Source organism: Panulirus ornatus, chromosome 65 (assembly GCF_036320965.1).
Source record: "Panulirus ornatus isolate Po-2019 chromosome 65, ASM3632096v1, whole genome shotgun sequence".
In the NCBI taxonomy this organism is placed as follows: Eukaryota; Metazoa; Arthropoda; class Malacostraca; order Decapoda; family Palinuridae; genus Panulirus; species Panulirus ornatus.
This window is the reverse complement of record NC_092288.1, coordinates 16,230,128-16,255,581: the sequence shown is the minus strand read 5'-3', so window position 1 is coordinate 16,255,581 and position 25,454 is coordinate 16,230,128. Positions and strand designations below refer to the sequence as shown.

The 25,454-nt window shown below is 42.2% G+C and overlaps 2 protein-coding genes across 2 annotated transcripts in view; one reads left to right on the top strand and one right to left on the bottom strand.

The window, feature by feature from the left end:
* The window catches only part of LOC139746556 (adenylate cyclase type 6-like), a 1,154,491-nt gene that overhangs the window by 925,505 nt on the left and 203,532 nt on the right, over positions 1-25,454 (bottom strand).
* The window catches only part of LOC139746557 (prenylcysteine oxidase 1-like), a 631,496-nt gene continuing 606,560 nt past the window's right edge, over positions 519-25,454 (top strand). Inside the window, exon 1 of the mRNA XM_071657914.1 lies at positions 519-839. The gene's annotated coding sequence lies outside the window, so the exon portion shown is untranslated. The remainder of the gene's footprint in view (positions 840-25,454) is intronic.

Below are 25,454 nucleotides of genomic sequence, written 5' to 3'. Positions count from 1 at the left end.
GGAGTCATATCGCTTATCCTCCTCCTCCTCCTCTTCCCTCCACCTCTGCTCCTTGTTCCACACGTCCTCAGTAACGACCGGCCGGCCATTTCCCCAGTCTTGCTCCCGTACATTGACAACCTTTTTCTCCCTCCACCCTCGACTGATACAGGCGATCAACACCTCAGGTTACGTCATTGTGGTTAACGTTTTACACATGCGAAATGGTTTTCGATCAGCAGTGGACTTAAAAGGCTATATCTTCATTTTCGGGAGCACACTTGACAATTGTCACAGCATTTCGCAGTAATGTTGCCCTGCATACTTGTGTATCCTCGCTATGTAGCTCAGTAAAGTATTACACTTAATAACCGTCAAGTACAAATGATGTGGTGCATTTGGTAATGTCATATGTCCAAAGTGTTTATATATTTCCCAGGTTAATTACGTCATCACTGATATCCATTACAGAAGATTCTGGCTATGGTGGACATTAGTTTGGCTTCTCACCGGTAGGTGGAACCTCAATCTGTGGTGAGGGTACGTGCCCGACCCTGGAGTGTGGCTGTACTTCGCGAGTGCTTCGTGTGTGATTCGTGCTCTGATACACTGTATCGTGTTATATCCGCGCAATCTTACCACCATGAACGGAAAGTTGTCTAGCGTTCGTAAAGTCATCGTAGTAGTGTTGCTCTCGACGCGAAAGGTGATGTGATAAAGCGCAGCAGAAGTGGGCGAACTGTGCTGTTGACATTGCGCGTCATCTTGGATTACTTCCGACCGCCATCACCACCATCATGCGTACCACAGTCAAGAACTTGGACGAGATTACGGCAAGACCAACCAGTCCATTTCCCAGGGTAAGAATCATTAAACTTTTTTTTATATATATTTTCATAATTGTTTGTGTGTTACATATATATATATACATTTGTTATGGGTTTTAGGTCCATATATGTAAGTGGTGTTAGACGTGTCATAACGTATCTCGAGCTAATTGCTGTATTCCTTATAGAAAAATCCCAGTTATGCGTCGTTCAGTTATATATTGTGTTTCTTTAGGACGTGACACCTAACGTATATCGAGGACTCCTATATATAGTTAGGGAAGAAACGAAAACAAAAAAGAAATGGGATTGGGGAAGAAACCTAAAAATGGGATTGGGGAAGAAACCTAAAAATGGGATTGGGGAAGAAACCTGACTCAAAGAGGAGACGAAATTGTTGTGAATGTAGTTTCTATGGGAAAAGAGAATGTCGGTGGCGGAATATAAAACACCGTTACGAATGGTTCTGTGAAATCTATAACGAGAGGGTTTAACGCCTGGGCACCAATGGTGGTGGGTAGGGAGCAAAGGTCAGGCAAGAGAGATATGGTTTGATAAATGAATATCGAGAAGGGGAATAACACAAAAGGATGTCCCGTGCAAAAGATAGCCAGGCGATGGCATTTGAATGGTAAAGATAACAAGAAAATGGTGCAGTGCAATAAGGAAGGTGAGGACCAGACATATCATGCAAAGGATAGTTTGGACAGGCAAGTGGTAATCCATAACTGTTTCATTACTTCATTAAAGAGAAAATAGTTAGGTTGTAGGATTCAGGGGAGAAGTCTTCTTAACGAAGACGAGGAAATATATGTTAGGAAGTGAATGATGTTTCAACGTATGTTGCCAGTGGATGCCATTGTGACCCCCAGTTCTGATAAAGTGGTATGTGGAGGGGACTACGGAAGCCACTGAATTTATTAGAAAACACTTTAAGTCGGTACTGTGAAAGTCTTGATCCATATAAGGTGCAGCAACATGATGAGGTCTCTCCAGAAGAACCGAGGGCGTCGTAGAAACAACTTATGTGTCCATCAAAATGTTTGTAAAGTCGTTGGAGGAAGGTTTGGTGCCACGGGAGTGGAAGGGTGGGCAAATGTCCTCCATTATTTGTGGGAGCGGAGATCGTAGAATTATACTGAACATCAGCCAGGTAAATGATGAATGTGGTCTATAGAAACACTGAAAAGAAAACCGGAAAGTCGATGATGGTTACTTCAGAATGCGAAAGTGTCGTAGTACAAGATAAAGCAGGTTCAATGAGAAGTGGTCTGTCTGTGTGTACCCTGAGTGAGTTGTCTTTAGACTAAAAAGAAAAAAAAATGGATGGATGGATTGTCTGTTCATAGCATTTCAGAAAGCATTTGATGTTGTGCGTCTTACAAGAGGCTATTAAAGAAGCTGTCGGCGTAAGCAGGAGCCTTCCTTTCGTGGTTCGAGAATAGTTTTCTTGGAAGGGAACCGGGGACTCGTGTCAGTGTGGAGCCTTTTGTTCAAATGGGTTGGATTTTTTATCAACGACGCACCGCTCTTATTCTCGATCGAAGTCAGTGACGTACTGGCATATGTCTGTAGATGACGATGAACCAGGAATACATCAACTTACAAAGGGACTTCGACAAACTTCAGAGACTTGTCAGGTTGCATGCTTTTATGAAATTCAGGCAAGCTCAGCCATGTCTGTGATCCGACAAGAGATCAAACTTAGGGGAATCTATGTAGGATATGTACTAGAGGGTTGACAGTGAACCCATTGTATCACGAGAACATTATGTTAGGTGTTAAGGAGGCAACTGATTATACAAAAAAAGAAAAAATGCTTAGATACATAGGTGAATGTTTAGTTGGAAATATCTGATGAAGATGCAAGGAATGAAGGTAGAAATTGTGCGAGAAATCTGTTATAAAGATGATATGGTAAGGAGGAGTGACTGAGTCGAATGAAGTTAGGAATGAAACTGTGAGTGCAGGTCATACAGAACAAAATTTTGGTGGCAGTAAGAAAAAGTTGAGATATTACTTTTGTCCTCCATGGAAAATGGAGAGTAGAGAGGGACCCAATTACAACCCTTAACTTTTCAGACTGGTTTGGTAATGTCAGAAGCGAGAAGTTCTTAAAAGAATTATGGATAGAACAACCAGAGGCCATGACGTGAATTTAGGCTCGAAACTTTTTAGAAAAGTTGTTGAAAAGTACTATTGTGGTATAAAAGTGGTGGATAAATGGAATAAACTGAGTGATAGAATTGTGACCTGGACAGCGCACAAAAGTTTAAAGAGTTGTATAATAGTAGAAAAAGTTTAAAAGATGGAGGCCCCACCAGTATAGAACTACTTCCCCATACACTATAAATAGGTAGTGGTGCAGTGGTCAGCGTTGCAAATGACCAGTCTAACGGACCTGGGTTCGAATCGTGGACAGGGTAGACGGCTTACAGCCAACCCAGCTGTTTATCCTCCACTCTTTGGCTAGTGCATGAATAAGTAGCTGATGTAAGCTAGGCGGCGTGTATGTCAAGATATGGTATATATATATATATATATATATATATATATATATATATATATATATATATATATATATATATGCCAGATCAAAAGACGGGCGACATCTGTGTAAAACTCCCTCCCTGTGACACACAGTATTCACACATACAAACACACACGTACAGAACCATATAATTCGTAACTGAATAAACCGGGTTAGGTTTACGGAAGAGTTCTCCCCTCCCAAAATAATCATCCTTGGCCCCAGTGAGAGCATCCTCCTTGGCCTCAAGGGAATTATCCTCCATAGTGCAAAGGAAAGTAAACAACATTCCCACCGTTGAAGACTGGCAGTTCACTTTAACGTTGTTGAAACGCCATCCGGGACTACTGCAGGTCACAAGCTAATGATCATGTTCTCAAAAATTACTGATAATCAGGTCAAATTTACATGAGTTTACCTGAGAAAGACAGACAACAGAAGGCCTGATTGGCCCACGACTGGGTCGAGTTTAACTCTACAAGACAATGCAATTCCGTTCAGCAGTTTTTTAAGCTATCGCCGACTTCTACTGTCCCCGTTACCACTGTCTTTTATACTGCTTATTTCTGGCGTTTTTCTCAAGAGTATACCTAAATTTATAGAATATTTGTCTGAACGACTTTTGAAGGTATTTATAGTCTTAGCATTCACGACGTCTGACGGTAACTTACTTCAGTGCTCAACACACCAATAGGAAAAGAAGCTTTTCCCACGTTTGTACTGCATCTTTTAGCTTTGAAGTGTATTTCATTTGTCTTGTATTTTCTTGTATTTCGAAAAGACGATCGTGATTTTTGTTATTGAACTTGTTCAGAATTTTGAACTCTTGATTTGTCGCCGCTGTCTACGTTTTTTCCAATCGTTTTAAATTCTAAAGGATGGAATCAATTTTGTCACGCGTCTTTGTACTTGCTCTAATTATTCTTTGTCTTTTTTATGTAGTTTGGAGACCAAATCTAGACAAGGCACTCAAGATGTTGTCTTCCTAGAGAATTATATAGTGTGAGAATTGTCTCTGATGTTTTGTAATCTATGTTCCTGGCTGTGGTCTTCCTAGAGAATTATATAGTGTGAGAATTGTTTCTGATGTTTTGTATGTTCCTGGCTGTGAAACCTAACATTTGGTTGCCTTACTTATTTGCTGCTTGACAATGTTTAGTGTACTTCAGATTGTTGCTAACGACAACTCCAAGGTCCTTTCCTTCATTTACTCTAGTTAGAGAGTTTCCGATTAGTTTGTAGTCTGTGACGTATATTCTTGTCTCCAAAGTCTACATTAAACATCATTTGCCATCTGTCTAACCACTCTGCTAATAAGTTAAAATTTCTTTGAATCATTTTGTAGTCCCGTCTGTTTACATCTCTTAGCTTAGTATCGTCGGCAAATTTGGAGGTCTTAGATATGAGACTGAGTTCTAGGTCATTAATGTATATTATGAAAAGAATTGGGTCTAGGACCGACCCCTATGGTACACCACTTATTACGTCTAGCCAATCTGAGGCTTCGCCGTTTAATACTACACGTTGCTTTCTTCCGGTAAGCCAGTCTTTGATCCATGTACAGAGTTCTTCACCAATTCCGTTTGCTTTGAGTTTATGCAAAAGTCTCTTGTGAGGTACTTTATCGAAAGCTTTTTTGAAATCTAAATATACTCCATCAGACGGTAATATTTCGTCCCAATTCCGATGAATAACATTAGAAATTTCCAGCAAACTTGTCAGGCAGGATCTACCATTGCGGAAACTATGTTGGTTGTCCGATATCATTTTGTGATCTAGAAACGTGACAGTTTTATCTCGCATTATTTTTTCCATCGTTTTATCTATCACTGACGTAAGGCTAATTGGGTGGTAGTTCAAGGAACACTTTTTGTCTCCTTTTTTATTTACAGGAGTAACATTTGTTAGTTTCCAGTCAGTTGGCACCTGACCATCCGGTAGAGATTTGTTGAATATTTTTGATGTGGGGGTATATCAGCTGGCTCTGACCTCTTTGAAAAATCTTGGAGCTAAGTTATCTGGGCCGTTGGATCTGTTAGGATGTAATTAGTGCAAGTATTTAAGTACTTAGAGCTCTTTATTTCCCTAAATTTCAACTCCTCTTCATCAGAACCTTGAAACCTTTTCATCGGTTGTGGTATTCTTGATGTTTCTTCAGTTGTGAATACGGAGTTGAATGAATTATTTAGTATTGTTGCCATTTCCTTGTCGTCAGTAGTTTGTGTGTCAAGTTCGTTTCGTGATGGTCCTATTCCTTCTTTTACTATCTTCCTTTGACTTATATATTTGAAGAATTTCTTCGAATTATTCTTAACTTTCAAAGAAATTCTTTTTTCTTCTTCCCGTTTACTGTGTCTTATGACCTTATTACACTCTCTTTGGATGTTGATTGATTCCTGGCGGTTTTCATCGGTTCTCATTGATTTGAATTTCTTATGTGTTTTCTTCTTTTGGCAAATAAGTCCTTTTATTCTCCTAGTGGTGGGAGAGGGAGGAGGCACCAGGCATCGTCACACCTAAACAGCCTCAGCAGGACACAATGGTCTTTATTGTGGTGTTTTCTGTCCTTTTGTGTTCCCAGGATGAGGACGAGAAACCTTTCTGTGGTGAGGCATTAGACTTGAACGTCGCCTGACAGATTCATAGATTTGTGGCTACATTTTCTTTATTTCTCGGCCTTAGAAGATGGCCATTGACCTATACGCTGGCTTATTTTTTTTTTTTATCTATCTTATTCTTTTCTTAGACCAGACAGCACCAGCAGTACGGACATGTTGTCCATGATGGTCTAGTACGTACTTTGTCATCTCCCTCATAGTCTTCAGGCGCTGAGCAGTGCACATTCATGTGTATGAGGTGCTGGGCTGTTTACCTATCTCAGGTGCTGAGCAGTGTGAAGGCGCCACCAATCTCAGCGTCTCCCACACGGACTGATTTGTTCAGGAGGGGCGTACCTTCCTCCCTCACCCAACAGAGCATCATTACTCTCGCCGAGCTTCCTTCGCCACAAGGGAACCAAAGGGTTCAACCGCCCTTCGTAGCTTGAGGTTTGCCAGAGAGAGGTCAGCAATATCCTCAATCCCAGCTCCTGGGGACCACCTCCCAAATCGCTCCGAGTCGGCTAGGAATCATTTTTTGAGCAGCGGATGACAATGCCAGCATCTTGTCCCACCACGAAGTAATTATGTTGACTGTACTCCAGCAACACTAGAACTATGGCCGGAAAAGCCGAGGAGAGATGGAAATACTCGGGAAGCTGATGGACAAAGGCCAAAGGCTTGGTAAGGCCGTTTTGACATAGCTCCCGTGGCATATGACCGCCTCTGAAAGAAGATATCTCTAGGGCCATCTTGACTCCATCAATCAGTAGTCGTCCAGCCATGTAGTCCAGAAGCAAACAGTATTCTCAGAAAAAAAGAAAACATCGACACGATCAAGATTTCACGCGAATTAGGATCGCCTCTGCTTTACAGAAGACCTCGCTAATATCCATATGAACTCAGACGCTGTGGGAGAGAGAGAGAGAGAGAGAGAGAGAGAGAGAGAGAGAGAGAGAGAGAGAACTCCTTGAAAGTATCATCAACACTTCGCTATATTTCACTGAGAAGATCTGTTAAAATGAGCCACTGTATGTGAAGACATAGATACCTTGATGTATGTACAGTAAACTTTAAAAAGAAATGGTTTCTCTTGCGGCGAGTCAATTTTACAAGGAGGTCTGGTGACGATAACCAACCACTGAACAGACAAAATGATGTCTTGCAGGGGTAGAGCAACCAACCTCTGAACAGACAAGATGATGCCTTGCAGGGGTAGAGCAACCAACCACTGAACAGACAAGATGATGTCTTGCAGGGGTAGAGCAACCAACCACTGAACAGACAAGATGATGTCTTGCAAGGGTAGAGCAACCAACCACTGAACAGACAAGATGATGCCTTGCTGGGGTACAGCAGTGTATGACAACAGATCATCCTTAGGAAGAAATACACCGAGAATTCCTAGACATACGCAAGTAACATTAAGGATTTCAAGCCAGAGAAAAAAAGCGACAGAGTTCCTAGACATACACAGTGGCAATGTGGATTTAAAGTCAGAAAAAAGCGACAAGTTGTCAGTTACATCATATTCTGGAGTGTCCACAGTGGAGTTTCTCCCTCTTCATAATACACGATTCTCTGTAGTTTTTGAAATGATTGTATTGAACATCCTGGCGACGACGAACACCATGATCCCAGTATCATATTGCACATACCACCAAAAACTAAGCTAAAATGGCTTTAAAGAAATTTTAACGGGAGCTGAAGAAATTTCGAAAGGTTTAGAAAGATAGAAAATGGACGATTATAAAAGCGGATGATGACTTTGCCTTCTTTTCTATTCAACGGCAGGGAAAAGTAGAATGTAGATGTAGATATCATGATAAAGGAAAGAATAATGGATCACCTACACATCAGACTAGAGAATAATTAATCCCTCTGAATCATTTAGCCTCGTCCAGTTGAACCGACAAGAGGGAACAATACGATGGGTTGTATTTTCATAAATGACAAGACATTGTTTTCAGAGTGAGTGATCCAGGTCACAAGACCGTAGTATAATGCGGACACGAATGCATGTGAATTCCATGTAGTAATAGAGGACCCAGTAGCGGCAGATGGAGTCTGGAGAGACATCATTGAATGGATTTTCTTTTTTCCTCTTTTTAATACAAATTGGAATGAGATCTTCAGAGACAGTTGCCTAGTTATAAACAAAAAGAAAATTATACTGTGAGAGACTAGGACTATCATTGAGTTGATACCAGAGAGAAAGAAAAAAAGACATAATGGCAGATACCAAAGGATATGCATTGGATGACTGGAAGAAGAGCATGGGAAAGAAATAGAAAGCGAATGAAAGAGACGTAAGAATAAGTAAAGTGGACGAGACAATAAAGAAAGTAGATGAAGAAATACTGCAATCCTTTAGAACAGAAAATGGAGCATCGGAACGAAACCCCAGATCATGATTTACATAAAACAAAGCAAAAAACAAAGCAAAAAAACAGAAAATCGAAGACTGAAAATCAACCGAAGGACATATACAAGATGCTAACTAAAAAATATAAATTGTTATCGAACTCCAAATGCAGGTAGGATATCAAAATGATGAACTGTTTAGCCACCATGATGAAAAGGTAATATAATATAATATAAAGGTAATCAGAACCATTAATGAACTCGCGAGAAAATCTGGCTCCGGGACCAGACGAAATCTACGTCATATTCCTCGAGAAGACAAAAGACAGCGAGAGTGACGCCGCTCATGATACTGTTGAGGCGAAGTCTAAATGAAAACAAAACTGCAGACATCTACGAAATGGCAGACATAACACCAGGACACAGAGGAGGGTCCAAGCTAACACCAGACGTAACACCAGTACACAGAGGAGGATCCAAGCTAACACCAGTACACAGAGGAGGATCCAAGCTAACATCAGATGTAACACCAGTACACAGAGGAGGATCCAAGCTAACACCAGACGTAACATCAGGACACAGAGGAGGATCTAAGCTAACACCAGACGTAACACCAATACACAGGAGGATCCAAGCTAACATCAGACGTAACACCAGTACACAGAGGAGGATCCAAGCTAATACCTAAACAGCAGAGACGCGTTAGCTTGAGTTCACATGTTATAAAAGTCTTTGAAAATGGGATGAAAATTCATAGCTTAGAACATCTGAGCAAGAACCAGGATAATCGTATGGGTGAATTCAGTTATTAGTTCATTACAATGATATATATATATATAAAAGTTTGATGCAAGGGAAGAAAGAAGCCTCTGTTTTTCTTGATTGTGCAAAAGCGTTTGACAAAGTAGACCGTAGAATCTAGCTGGAAAAAAGTAAGTCAAGAAAACATTAAGGTTAAGATAGGTCTGAGACCTTCTAATTAACAAAGAGTTGATTGTGTTAGCAGAGGGAACCATGTCTGAGGAGGAAGATGTCCTATCTGGGTTACCACAAGGTACGATGTCGCCGTAATACTCTTTTTACCAATGATATTTGACACCGACAACGTAGGAAAGGAAAGCACAGTGAGGAACTTTGCTGATGACAGTAGAGGAGGCATGATGACTGGATTAGAAGGACTGGATCAGAAGCTTGACACTGACAGCCCAACGAGGAAGCTGGAGTAAGAGACGTGCGTGAAACAACGACAGAAACATTCATAGGAAAACGTGACCCTTGGTTGAGATCAGTCCTAGATGATCCCAGAAGAGGTGACTTTGTAACGAAGGAGGCAGCTGAGACGAATTGTTCTATTCATCAAGCAAGACGTGCGGTGAGCTGCACGCGCTAGGCCTACGAATTCTTAGGTGCTCGTAGGTAGGGGTAGGTACTTCCCTTCCCAGTTGGTGGTAGGCTACGCGCTGGACCTGCTTGCCTACATGGCATCCTCTCGGTAAGCACACCATTGAAGTCATCTCTCTCTCTCTCCCCCATATGTTCCTCATCATGGACAAGAAGTAAATAATTCCATCCCCCCAGGTGGAAGGACGAGGTTCGAGGACCACCTCAGCCACTCGTTCTCACGCACCTTGACCTTTGAGAAAACTATGGCGTTCTCGCTGCCATGTTACCTTCAAAACCATGGCGTTCTCAAAACCATGAGGTTCTCAAAACCATGAGATTCTCAAAACCGTGGGGTTCTCAAAACCACGTGTTCTCAAAACCATGATGCTTTCAGTTTCTTGGTGTTCCCAGTACTTTAGCGTTCTCAAACCCGTTACATTTTCTAGAGAATAGCGCTTTCAAAACCATGGCGTTTTCAAAACCATACCTTCCTCACAACCATTATATTTTCAAAGCCATGACATTCTCATGCCCGTAACCCTCTCAGAGCCATGAAATTCTCAGATACGTAGTGTTCTCAAAGTCCAGGCGTTTTCAAAGGTATGATGTTCTCGAAACCAAGGTTTTCTAAAGTCAATAATTTTCTAAAACCACGGCGTTCTCAAAACCAGGGTGTTTATTAAATCCGTAGCGGCCTGAGGAGCCATTATATTCTCAAAACCGAAGAGTTCTCACAGCCATAGCATTCTCAAAGCAAAGGGATCTCACAACCATAATACTCTCAAATCCATAGCGTTCAAAAACCCAGCGGGTTTCTCACAACCATGACATAAGCGAAACTAAGGCGTTCTTATAACCGTGGGTGTCTCAACCATTATGATTTTAGAAATGAAATGCTCTAATGATATTGCGTTCTTAGGACCATAGCATCTTAGTTCCATGGCGTTTTCAAGGTACATCTCTCTCAAAACCATGGTGGACTCAAAATCATGACGTAGTACTCACATCTGTGGCATTCTAGTAGCTCTAACGTTCTCAGAACCAAAATGTTCACAAAACCATAGGTTCTCAAATCCATAGTGTTCTATAAACAACGGTGCTCACATAGCTATGGCGTTTTGGGAGTCATACTGGTCTCAGAATCTGACGATGCTTCTTACATTTTCTTCTGATGAAACAGAAAATGTAACCACAGGTGTAGCAGTGGGATTCTTGTTTTTGAATTATTTTCTTCTTTTTCATCTTCTTTTTTGTCTTCTTGCTATTTCCACGACATCTGTGTGTTGTGTGTGTCCGGATTTCACTCTTTCATAATCATCTATTCACTGATCTCTTTTCGTTTCGCTCTTGTCCTTAAACATGCCTGAGTCCCGTTGTACAGTCTGGCCTTTAAACCATAAGAGATCTCAAAAGGCATGCATGTGATAGAGTTGATTATAGCTGTGTGGTATACATGGGGTGACGCGCCGTCAGAGGACCGAATCAGGGCATATGAAGCTGTTAGAGGAATCCACAGAAAGGTCTGCAGGTCTCTGGACAGGGAGCACTGGTGTGTGTGCATAATACATGGCAGATGTATAGTGGATGTTTACAGATAAGGCTCGTATTTGTCTGTTCCTAGCGCTCCCTGATTACATAGAAAACAGCAAAAACTTAAAAAAAAAAAAAATTCTCCGTTTTCTTATTTCAGTATCCCCAGCATGCCACACTTTAACATTCTTACTCCTGTTCTCTCAGACACATTTTGCTCCTGTTCTCTATGTCACTCAGGTTTACCCTCTGTACAAAGCCTTCCCGCCTGTGCTGCTTCGCGCTCTTGCACCTCTTCCTGTTTTCCAGTCTGCTGTAATTACCGTAATTACAATGCGAAGCCAGACAGCTGCATCAAACACCTCTCCTTATTGACAACATTGATGTCCTAAATTTTTTTTCCATGCATCAGAAACCCTGGGCCTTTGCGACTGCAACGTACCTGATCAAACCCATTGGAAATGGGAGTGGATTTAATGGCGACAAGATAGGCGAAATAGAATATCCAATTATCAGGTAATTGGACACTTTGTGTGAGGCAGTAGTCGCCACCTGGAGATGAGACGCACAGCATTATTTCCCTCCTGTGGTCATGACGGCCAACAGAACGGGGTCCACTTAGCCGAAGAGGAGGAGAGGAAGTGGTTGTTGATAGTGCGAGGGTAAGGAAATGGTGTAACCTGCCGAAGAGGAGGAGAGGAAGTGGTTGTTGATAGTGCGAGGGCAAGGAGATGGTGTAACCTGCCGAAGAGGAGGAGAGGAAGTGGTTGTTGATAGTACGAGGGTAAGGAGATGGTGTAACCTGCCGAAGAGGAGGAGAGGAAGTGGTTGTTGATAGTGCGAGGGTAAGGAGATGGTGTAACCTGCCGAAGAGGAGGAGAGGAAGTGGTTGTTGATAGTGCGAGGGTAAGGAGATGGTGTAACCTGCCGAAGAGGAGGAGAGGAAGTGGTTGTTGATAGTACGAGGGTAAGGAGATGGTGTAACCTGCTGAAGAGGAGGAGACGAAGTGGTTGTTGATAGTACGAGGGTAAGGAAATGGTGTAACCTGCCGAAGAGGAGGAGAGGAAGTGGTTGTTGATAGTGCGAGGGCAAGGAGATGGTGTAACCTGCCGAAGAGGAGGAGAGGAAGTGGTTGTTGATAGTACGAGGGTAAGGAGATGGTGTAACCTGCCGAAGAGGAGGAGAGGAAGTGGTTGTTGATAGTGCGAGGGTAAGGAGATGGTGTAACCTGCCGAAGAGGAGGAGAGGAAGTGGTTGTTGATAGTGCGAGGGTAAGGAGATGGTGTAACCTGCCGAAGAGGAGGAGAGGAAGTGGTTGTTGATAGTGCGAGGGCAAGGAGATGGTGTAACCTGCCGAAGAGGAGGAGAGGAAGTGGTTGTTGATAGTACGAGGGTAAGGAGATGGTGTAACCTGCCGAAGAGGAGGAGAGGAAGTGGTTGTTGATAGTGCGAGGGTAAGGAGATGGTGTAACCTGCCGAAGAGGAGGAGAGGAAGTGGTTGTTGATAGTGCGAGGGTAAGGAGATGGTGTAACCTGCCGAAGAGGAGGAGAGGAAGTGGTTGTTGATAGTGCGAGGGTAAGGAGATGGTGTAACCTGCCGAAGAGGAGGAGAGGAAGTGGTTGTTGATAGTGCGAGGGTAAGGAGATGGTGTAACCTGCCGAAGAGGAGGAGAGGAAGTGGTTGTTGATAGTGCGAGGGCAAGGAGATGGTGTAACCTGCTGAAGAGGAGGAGAGGAGGTGGTTGTTGATAGTGCGAGGGTAAGGAGATGGTGTAACCTGCCGAAGAGGAGGAGAGGAAGTGGTTGTTGATAGTGCGAGGATAAGGAGATGGTGTAACCTGCCGAAGAGGAGGAGAGGAAGTGGTTGTTGATAGTGCGAGGGCAAGGAGATGGTGTAACCTGCCGAAGAGGAGGAGAGGAGGTGGTTGTTGATAGTGCGAGGGTAAGGAGATGGTGTAACCTGCTGAAGAGGAGGAGAGGAGGTGGTTGTTGATAGTGCGAGGGTAAGGAGATGGTGTAACCTGCCGAAGAGGAGGAGAGGAAGTGGTTGTTGATAGTGCGAGGATAAGGAGATGGTGTAACCTGCCGAAGAGGAGGAGAGGAAGTGGTTGTTGATAGTGCGAGGGCAAGGAGATGGTGTAACCTGCCGAAGAGGAGGAGAGGAGGTGGTTGTTGATAGTGCGAGGGTAAGGAGATGGTGTAACCTGCTGAAGAGGAGGAGAGGAGGTGGTTGTTGATAGTGCGAGGGTAAGGAGATGGTGTAACCCGCTGATGAGGATGGTGTTAGAAGGGAAGGGGAGTGTTAGGATGATGTCATAGACCAAAAAGGGGGGAATGTCTGTGTGGGATTCAGTTTTTTTTTTTCTTCATCAGCTCCAGACATGACGTTTTAAGTGGCGACGACACAAGCTTGTCCAGGGGGTGTCATGGATTTATCTCCTCTGCCTCATGGGATCTCTCGTCGCAGGGACTCGTAGGTTATCTCTCTCTCTCTCTCTCTCTCTCTCTCTCTCTCTCTCTCTCTCTCTCTCTCTCTCTCTCTCTCTCACCCACCCACCAGGGAGGTGTGTTACTTGATGATGAGTGGCGGCGGCTGCGCAGTCAACCAGCACTTCGTTGGCTGTCCAGTGTTACTCCATTGCCCCAGGTAGTTGTCTTCTCTTTCTGCCTCACCCACAAACAGACAGACAAACAACCCTTCCTTCTCCCCTTCTCATTGGACAACGCAGCTCGCATAACCCATTCTTCTTAGCTCATAGTTTCATGCGGTGAGAGCAACGTGGTAACCCCGCCTTTTGACCAAATCTAGTCTTAAGTATTCCTAAGTATTTGTAAGTAAGTAAATATGTTTACTATTCCTAAGTATTTGTAAGTAAATATGTTTACTATTCCTAAGTATTTGTAAGTAGGTAAATATGTTTACTATTCCAAAGTATTTGTAAGTAAGTAAATATGTTTACTATTCCTAAGTATTTGTAAGTAAGTAAATATGTTTACTATTCCTAAGTATTTGTAAGTAAGTAAATATGTTTACTATTCCTAAGTATTTGTATGTAAGTAAATATGTTTACTATTCCTAAGTATTTGTAAGTAAGTAAATATGTTTACTATTCCTAAGTATTTGTATGTAAGTAAATATGTTTACTATTCCTAAGTATTTGTAAGTAAGTAAATATGTTTACTATTCCTAAGTATTTGTATGTAAGTAAATATGTTTACTATTCCTAAGTATTTGTAAGTAAGTAAATATGTTTACTATTCCTAAGTATTTGTAAGTAAGTAAATATGTTTACTATTCCTAAGTATTTGTAAGTAAGTACATACGTTTACTATTACTCTCAGTCTCTTAAGTTGAAGACTCGTATCCGCACCAATTTATAGATGAACCAATTAGAGGACACATTGTATGTGACGTAACATCAACCAATGACCTATTTTATTGATACCATTTCCGTAAGGCGGGTGAGACGCTGGTAATTATAGGTAATGAAATTATCAGATGTGACTATTACACCGTGTATCATATCCATGAAAAATTTGGTGGAAAATAAAATAAAAATGACTTGATTTTTCTTCAAATGCGCCATTGATCTCAGTAATGTGAAGTGGGTGAATATCCTATATATGGACACAGCTGAAGACATGTAACTGAGACTTAGAAATCGGTTTTAAAAGATATCATAAGACAGAAAAGATGACGATTCGTAGAAGCCTCCTTGATCAAACGAAGGATTATAGATTAATTGGTGGAAAGAGTCATTCATGTCCTTATATATTACAAGATTCAAATGATCCTTAGAACTACCATGATTACAATAATCATCAGAGGTAATGTCGTAACAAAATAATGTCAAGCAAAATTATGGACTGAGTAATATGAGGAAAATAATCAAAACTAACTCGAAAGAATTTTGTGAATGTCAAGCAAAATTATGGACTGAGTAATATGAGGAAAATAATCAAAACTAACTCGAAAGAATTTTGTGAATGTCAAGCAAAATTATGGACTGAGTAATATGAGGAAAATAATCAAAACTAACTCGAAAGAATTTTGTGAATGTCAAGCAACATTATGGACTGAGTAATATGAGGAAAATAATCAAAACTAACTCGAAAGAATTTTGTGAATGTCAAGCAAAATTATGGACGGAGTAATAAGAGAAAAAAAATTATCAAAACTAACTCGCAAAGAATGTTGTGAATATGTATGAAGCAACAGAGGTGTAAATATCATTACCAGGACTTTAGGTCGATGGCGTTCGATCCCTCATTTACAACGACAAAGCCAAGTCATTAGTACAGAACAAAGGTCTTAATTCGATGAGTAACAGCAGAAGACGCGTCTCAATTGTACAAACAGAACCGCCATTAGATTTCTCCGTCGGAGTGGAAGAAGGTAAACTGATTGGATAGGAAAATGAAATTCACAAAATCATTCGTTATTGTGAAGGAAAAAAAATGAGATTCACAAAATCATTCGTTATTGTGAGGGGAAAAAATGAGATTCACCAAATCATTCGTTATTATGAGGGGGAAAAAAAAAAAGAAGATATCAGACTGGGAAAACAGGCTTCGATTCCCTGTCACTTTAGGGTTTTGAGAGAGGTAGGTTGTCAAAGCCTTTTAGCTGTTGAAAGCCATTCATTGAATGACCATCAGATGGGGGAAATGGCCGTGGACTGGAAGCTTGCAAATGTCCCTCGTGTCCTCTCCGACCCAACCCACCCAACACCTTCAAACCCTTCCCCCAAACCCCTCCCCAATTCCTCCCCCAAGTATCGAGGAAAGCTGATGGATGACGTAAACCACCACCGTCGACCAGTTCGTCTCTCCTCACTGCTTAGAAAAATAGAAAAATGATATTTGAATTCTATATTTTTTTTTTTTGTAAGGACTGAGATTGAAAATCGAAGGTTATTAGGGGCTTTCATGTGAATATATCTTGTCTTGAAACATCTCAGTGGTATACGTATATTCAACAGCTTGATCGACGGGGAATATATAATGTCATCGATCTAGGTTCTATACCTTCAAAAGGTCTTTGATGATTTTACACCTGAAAGGTTATGTAACAAAACGCACATAGTTATGAAACGTTGGATTCTTTTATCATTTTTCCCAAGACACAATTTCTATCAAAGAGTTCTAGGGTTGCCCGGTTCCTTTCTAAAAGGCTCCTGCAGCACAACGCTGCACTACTTCCAGTCGCAGGGAAATGTAGATTCCTTTAGAGTAAGAAGTTTCATGACGAGACTGAACTCTCAGTGATGCAGCCTCGCCAAAGGTGCCTTTTCAATCGCACATTGACGGAGCTCGGCGACACCTATATATATATATATATATATATATATATATATATATATATATATATATATATATATATATGTATGTATAAATGGGTATGTTTGAAGGAATTGTGGTTCCAACAATGTTGTATGGTTGCGATGTTTAAGGACAGTATGTGGTGTGAGGTGGTTTGATCGAGTAAGTAATGATAGGGTAAAAGAGATGTGTTGTAATAAAAAGAGCGTGGTTGAGAGAGCAGAAGAGGGTGTTTTGAAATGGTTTTGTTACATGGAATGAGAGAATGAGTGAGGAAAGATTGACAAAGAGGATATATGTGTCAGAGGTGGAGGGAACGAGGAGAAGTGGAAGACCAAATTGGAGGTGGAAAGGTGGAGTGAAAAAGATTTTGAGTGATCGGGGCCTGAACATGCAGGAGGGTGAAAGGCGTGCAAGGAAAAGAGTGAATTGGAACGATGTGGTATACCGGGGTCGACGTGCTGTCAATGGATTGAACCAGGGCATGTGAAGCGTCTGGGGTAAACCATGGAAAGTTCTGTGGGGCCTGGATGTGGAAAGGGAGCTGTGGTTTCGGTGCATTATTACATGACAGCTATAGACTGAGTGTGAACGAATGGGGCCTTTGTTTTCTTTTCCTAGCGCTACCTCGCACACATGAGGGGGGAGGGGTTTGTTATTCCATGTGTGGCGAGGAGACGATGGAATAAATAAAGGCAGACAGTATGAATTATGTACATGTGTATATATGTATATGTCTGTGTGTGTATATATATGTGTACATTGAGATGTATAGGTATGTATATTTGCGTGTGTGGACGTGTATGTATATACTTGTGTATGTGGGTGGGTTGGGCCAGTCTTTCGTCTGTTTCCTTGCGCTACCTCGCTAACGCGGGAGACAGCGACAAAGCAAAATAAAATATATATATATATATATATATATATATATATATATATATATATATATATATATATATATATATATATATTCCTATGAGTCCATCGGGAAAGTGAAACACGATAAGTTCTCAAGTGCACTTTCGTGTAATAATCACATCATCAGGGAAGACACAAGGGAGAAACATAACAGTCAGTCGATATACAACGAAGAGACGTAGCTAGGACGCCATTTGGTAAACATGGTGGATAAAGGTGGGTGTTCAAATTACAGAGGTATAAGTTTGTTGAGTATTTCTGGGTAATTATATGGAAGGGTATTGATTGAGAGGGTAAAGGCATGTACAGAGCATCAGACTGGGGAAGAGCAGTGTGGTTTCAGAAGTGGTAGAGGATGTGTAGATCAGGTGGTTGCTTTGAAGAATGTATGTGAGAAATACTTAGAAAAACAAATGAATTTGTATGTAGCATTTATGGATCTGTAGCATTTATGGAGTTGATAGAGATGCTCTGTGGAAGGAATTAAGAGTATATGGTGTGGGAGGTAAGTTGTCAAAAGCAGTGAAATTTTTTTTGTCAAGGCTGTAAGGCATGTGTACGAGTAGGAAAAGAGGAAAGTGATTGGTTCCCAGTGAATGTCGGTTTGCGGCAGGGGTGCGTGATGTCTCCATGGTTGTCTAGTTTGTTTATGGTTGGGGTTGTCAGGGAGGTGAATGCAAAAGTTTTGGAGAGAGGGGCAAGTATGCAGTCTGTTGTGGATGAGACGGCTTGGGAAGTGAGTCAGTTGTTGTACACTGATGATACACCGCTGGTGGCTGATTCGGGTAAGAATCTGCAGAAATTGGTGACTGAGTTTGGTAAAGTGTGTGAAAGAAGAAAGCTGATAGTAAATGTGAAGAAAAGCTGAGAGGAAATGTGGATAAGAGCAAGGTTATTAGGTTCAGTAGGGCTGAGGGACAAGTAAATTGGGAGGTCAGTTTGAATGGAGAAAAACTGGAGGAAGTGAAGTGTTTTAGATATATGGGAGTGGATTTAGCAGCGAATGGAACCATGGAAGCGGAAGTGAGTCATAGGGTTGAGAAAGGGGTGAAGGTTCTGGGAGCGTTGAAGAATGTGTGGAAGTTGAGAACGTTACCTCGAAGAGCAAAAATGGGAATGTATGAAAGAATAATGGTTCCAACAATGTTATATGGTTGCGAGGCATGGGCTATAGATAAGGTTGTGCGGAGGAAGGTGGATGTGTTGGAAATGAAATGTTTGAGGACAGTATGTGGTGTGAGGTTGTTTGACCGAGTAAGTAATGAAAGGGGAAGAGAGATGTGTGGCAATAAAAAGAGTGTGGCTGAGAGAGCAGAAGAGGGTGTATTGAAATGGTTTGGTCACATGGAGAGAATGAGTGAGGAAAGATTGACAAAGAGGATATATGTGTCAGAGGTGGAGGGAATGAGGAGAAGTGGGAGACCAAATTGGAGGTGGAAGGATGGAGTGAAAAAAGTTTTGAGCGGTTGGGGCCTGAATATACAGGAGGGTGAAAGGTGTACAAGGATTAGAGTGAATTGGAATGATGTGATATACCGGGGTCGACGTGCAGTCAATGGATTGAACCAGGGCATATGAAGCGTTTGGGGTAAATCATGGAAAATTTTGTGGGGCCTGGATGTGGAAAGGGAGCTGTGGTTTCGGTGCGTTACTTATGACAGCTAGAGACTGACCAAACGTGACCTTTGTTGTCTTTTCCCAGCGCTACCTCGCGCGCGCGCATGGGGAGGAGGTGCTGTTTCATGTGTGGCGGGGTGGCGAGGGGAATGTATGAATTCAGCAAGTATGAATATGTACATGCGTATATATGTATATGTCTGTGTATGTATACGTTGAAATGTATAGGTATGTACATGTGCGTGTGTGGGCCTTTATGTATATGCATATGTGTGTGGGTGGGTTGGGCCATTCTTTCGTCTGTTTCCTTGCGCTACTTCGCCTACGCGGGAGACAGCGACAAAGTATAATAAAGAAAAAAAAAAAAAAAAAAAAAAAAAAAAATATATATATATATATATATATATATATATATATACACACACACACACACACACACACACACACACACACACACACACACACACACACACACGATTTTTACAACCCCGGGACCCCTTTATGACGTCCTGCGGCTTCGAAACCGCACCCTCCCGCACGGACGAGGGAATGATGATGAGCTCCTTTAGAACGAGAGGGTCCACCATGAGACCGGTTTCCCTTCCCTTCACTGCCTGACGAACGCCTCACTCTCGGCGTCACCAACTGCAGGCGAAGTCCTGAGGAAAGAAACCAGCCTGTCAATATGTCATGAGGAATACAAGACTGGGATAAAACTGTGTATTGGAACACGTAAGAAAACTCTTCATTGTCTCGAATTCCAAAATGGGATCCTGAGATTCTCGATGATTTATACAAGAATTTTTAGCCCAAGCAGAGCAGTGCCAAGAGCCTGGTGGCAGATATCTCTGCTCGCTCGACGTACCTCGTCAGGAGTGACCCACGGAAGGCACTGTCCTCCACCCGACCCTTCATCAGTATATTATGGATGTAGTCGTACGCCCGGCAGTATAGTACACCGTCAGGCAGATGAATGGCGACGCAGCTGCCGTGAATCGTCTATTAAATTGTTTTACGGCCAGAGAGGACGGAGGGGGAAAAAAGGGGGTGGTAAAATAGAAAAATGGGAGCCAAAATCTGAAAATTGTGTCTGTGAGACAGATCACCTGACAAGCCATGATGATATAGATAGTTTAGCAATGAGAGTGATTCAGCTTCGTCATCAGAGCCACAGAAAAGATTACAATAGAATTTTAAGCAAAATTAATCAGTTTTATATATATTTGTTTGCCGTTTCCCTTGTAAGCAAGGTAGCGTCAGGAACAGACAGAGAAATGGCCTCATTCGCCCACATCCATTATCTGTCAGGTGTAATGCCTTGAAACCAGGTCCCCTGTCCACACCCAGGCCCCACAGACCATTCCGTGGTTTCCCCTGACCGCTTCTTATTTCTTGGTTATGTCCACTGACATCGCATCGCCCCCTGTATACCACCGCTTCAATTCACTCTATTCATTAAACCCCCTTACACCCTCTTGCACGTTCAGGCCTCTAGCACTCAAAATCTTTTTCTAGCCATCCTTCTATTCCCACTTTGGTTTCCCCTCTCTCTCTCTCTCTCTCTCTCTCTCTCTCTCTCTCTCTCTCTCTCTCTCTCTCTCTCTCTCCCCGCCCGCCCGCCCACTTCAGAAGCATGTATCCTCTTTTTTTTTTTTGTTAACCTCTCCCTCTCTCATTTTCTCCATATGTCTGAGCCATTTCAACACACCTAAAGTTATCTCACCCATACTCCTCTTATTACCAAACCCTTTTCTTACTGTAACAATTCTTGCTTGACCAACCCTCCTCACGCCGCATACTGTCCTCATATAATGTTACTTCCAACACATGCACCCTCTTCAACGTTCTTATGTAGAGGTCACGCCTCGCAACCATGCAGCATCGCTGGAACGACTACACCTTCAAGCATGCCCATTTTTGCTGTCCTGGATAATGACATTTCATCCCGCACATTCCTCAATGCTTCCAGAACCTTTGCCCCATTACCTTCCTTATGACTTCCTTCAGCTCCCATGGCTCCATTCGCAACCATATCCACTGCCAAGGATCCATAACACATCACTACCCCCAAGTTTTCTCCATTCAAACGCACACCACTGAAACTTTTTTTCACATTTACTCTAAACTTTCCCCTTTCTTACACTCTCCCAGACTCAGAAACCAACTTTTGTAGTTTCTCGCTCGAATCTGCCACCAGCCTTATGTCATCAGCAAACAAAAGCTGACTCCCTTCCCAGTCCCTCTCATCCCCAACAGACTGCGTATCTGCTATTCTCTCTCTCTCCAAAACCTCTGCATTCACCTTCTTCACCACTTCATCCAATAAGAAACTTAACTGCGTTGGTGACATCATACACCCCTGCCGCACACCCTTCTGTGTATCTCTTCACACACACACCGACACCCTGGATCAAAACTTCTCACTTTCACTACTCGTAATAGCTTTCCTTCCATATCGTATATATTTCAAACACCTTCCACAGGGTATCTCTATCAACCATTTCATACGCTTCCTCTAGATCATTCTTTAAAGCAAACATGTGTCCACGTATTCCCTACCACTCCTGAAGCTACGTTGTGATTATTACACGAAAGTGCACTTGAGAACTTATCGTGCTTCATTTTCCCCGTGGACTCATAGGAATATATATATATATATATATATATATATATATATATATATATATATATATATATATATATATATATATATATTCTGGAGGGATATCTGATCATTATCTTGTGGAGGCTAAGGTGAAGATTTGTATGGGTTTTCAGAAAAGAAGAGTGAATGTTGGGGTGAAGAGGGTGGTGAGAGTAAGTGAGCTTGGGAAGGAGACTTGTGTGAGGAAGTACCAGGAGAGACTGAGTACAGAATGGAAAAAGGTGAGCACAATGGAAGTAAGGGGAGTGGGGGAGGAATGGGATGTATTTAGGGAATCAGTGATGGATTGCGCAAAAGATGCTTGTGGCATGAGAAGAGTGGGAGGTGGGTTGATTAGAAAGGGTAGTGAGTGGTGGGATGAAGAAGTAAGATTATTGGTGAAAGAGAAGAGGCATTTGGACGATTTTTGCAGGGAAAAAATGAAATTGAGTGGGAGATGTATAAAAGAAAGAGACAGGAGGTCAAGAGAAAGGTGCAAGAGGTGAAAAAGAGGGCAAATGAGAGTTGGGGTGAGAGAGTATCATTAAATTTTGGGGAGAATAAAAAGATGTTCTGGAAGGAGGTAAATAAAGTGCGTAAGACAAGGGAACAAATGGGAACTTCAGTGAAGGGCGCAAATGGGGAGGTGATAACAAGTAGTGGTGATGTGAGAAAGAGATGGAGTAAGTATTTTGAAGGTTTGTTGAATGTGTTTGATGATAGAGTGGCAGATATAGGGTGTTTTGGTCGAGGTGGTGTGCAAAGTGAGAGGGTTAGGGAAAATGATTTGGTAAACAGAGAAGAGGTAGTAAAAGCTTTGCGGAAGATGAAAGCCGGCAAGGCCAAAGGTTTGGATGGTATTGCAGTGGAATTTATTAAAAAAGGGGGTGACTGTATTATTGACTGGTTGGTAAGGTTATTTAATGTATGTATGACTCATGGTGAGGTGCCTGAGGATTGGCGGAATGCGTGCATAGTGCCATTGTACAAAGGCAAAGGGGATAAGAGTGAGTGCTCAAATTGAGTATTCCTGGTAAATTATATGGGAGGGTATTGATTGAGAGGGTGAAGGCATGTACAGAGCATCAGATTGGGGAAGAGCAGTGTGGTTTCAGAAGTGGTAGAGGATGTGTGGATCAGGTGTTTGCTTTGAAGAATGTATGTGAGAAATAATTAGAAAAGCAAATGGATATGTATGTAGCATTTATGGATCTGGAGAAGGCATATGATAGAGTTGATAGAGATGCTCTGTGGAAGGTATTAAGAATATATGGTGTGGGAGGCAAGTTGTTAGAAGCAGTGAAAAGTTTTTATCGAGGATGTAAGGCATGTTTACGTGTAGGAAGAGAGGAAAGTGATTGGTTCTCAGTGAATGTAGGTTTGCGGCAGGGGTGTGTGATGTCTCCATGGTTGTTTAATTTGTTTATGGATGGGGTTGTTAGGGAGGTGAATGCAAGAGTTTTGGAAAGAGGGGCAAGTATGAAGTCTGTTGTGGATGAGAGAGCTTGGGAAGTGAGTCAGTTGTTGTTCGCTGATGCTACAGCGCTGGTGGCTGATTCATGTGAGAAACTGCAGAAGCTGGTGACTGAGTTTGGTAAAGTGTGTGAAAGAAGAAAGTTAAGAGTAAATGTGAATAAGAGCAAGGTTATTAGGTACAGTAGGGTTGAGGGTCAAGTCAATTGGGAGGTAAGTTTGAATGGAGAAAAACTGGAGGAAGTAAAGTGTTTTAGATATCTGGGAGTGGATCTGGCAGCGGATGGAACCATGGAAGCGGAAGTGGATCATAGGGTGGGGGAGGGGGCGAAAATCCTGGGAGCCTTGAAGAATGTGTGGAAGTCGAGAACATTATCTCGGAAAGCAAAAATGGGTATGTTTGAAGGAATAGTGGTTCCAACAATGTTGTATGATTGCGAGGCGTGGGCTATGGATAGAGTTGTGCGTAGGAGGGTGGATGTGCTGGAAATGAGATGTTTGAGGACAATGTGTGGTGTGAGGTGGTTTGATCGAGTAAGTAACGTAAGGGTAAGAGAGATGTGTGGAAATAAAAAGATCGTGGTTGAGAGAGCAGAAGAGGGTGTTTTGAAATGGTTTGGACACATGGAGAGAATGAGTGAGGAAAGATTGACCAAGAGGATATATGTGTCGGAGGTGGAGGGAACGAGGAGAAGTGGGAGACCAAATTGGAGGTGGAAAGATGGAGTGAAAAAGATTTTGTGTGATCGGGGCCTGAACATGCAGGAGGGTTAAAGGCGGGCAAGGAATAGAGTGAATTGGATCGATGTGGTATACCGGGGTTGACGTGCTGTCAGTGGATTGAATCAGGGCATGTGAAGCGTCTGGGGTAAACCATGGAAAGTTGTGAAGGTATGTATATTTGCGTGTGTGGACGTGTATGTATATACATGTGTATGGGGGTGGGTTGGGCCATTTCTTTCGTCTGTTTCCTTGCGCTACCTCGCAAACGCGGGAGACAGCGACAAAGCAAAAAAAAAAAAATATATATGTATATATATATATATATATATATATATATATATATATATATATATATATATATATATATACATATATATATATATATATATATATATAATATTTATTATACTTAATCGCTGTTTCCCGCGTCAGCGAGATAGCTCATGGAAACAGACGAAGAATGGCTTAGCCATTCATATACATACATATACAATTCAACGTAACATACATATGCATACACAGACATATACATATATACACATCTTCATATCCATACTTGCTGCCTTCATCCATTTTCGTCGCCACCCCGCCACACAGGAAATGCCCTGATCGCTCAATATCTTTTCCACTCCATCCTTCCACCTCCAATTTGGTCTCCCGCTTCTCCTGATAATGAAACGCGATAAGTTCCCAAGTGTACTTGTGTGTAATGATCATTGTATCTCCCCTGACAATGTGATCATTGCATGAAAGTGCACTTGGGAACTTATCGTGTTTCATTTACCCGTGATTGTCAGCATATGCTAGATCATCACGCGCATTACTGTGACCTCTTGCAATATATATATAATCTGTTTTTATTATAATTGTTCGCCGTTTCTCGCGTTTGACAGGTAGAGTTTGTAACACCCAAAGAAATCACCTCGGCCGCTCACATCCATTTTCTTGATGTCATGTGTAATGTACCGAAGCCAGAGCCCCTAAAACACAACCAGGCCCCACACACCTCTCCGTGGTTCCCCCAACCGATATATAGTATGCGTGTGCGCGTGCGCGCATGAGTGTATCTAATTATACATCCACAGGACACCTTTTATGGGGGCTCCTGCCGCCTCAATGCTGTGCTCCAATCAAAAGCAAGGGAATGATTGACTCCTTTAAGAACGAGAAGTTCCGCGACGAGACTATACTCCTCTTTTTTTGTCGACCACGGACGATGACATAACCTCACCACAGGCAAGCCCGAAGTTTGATCATCATTTTCACTGAATCAGCAAAGAATTACGCCCAGGTATATCTATAGCCTCGGGAGCTGTGTCCGAGCGATAGATGCTGCCAAACCTGAGGACAGAGAGAGGGCTATATATAAACTTCCTCATTATAAACCCGACAGGTACGAAAATAACATTGGTTGGTTTTTGAGGACTGGAGGATGTTGCTGTTGCAGGAGGAGGGAGATGAGGAGGAGGAGGAGCACTGCCACCTTCCTTCCTCTTGGTCACGTCCCTCCACTTCGATCTCTCATCTGCTGGTTAGTTGGTTCAAG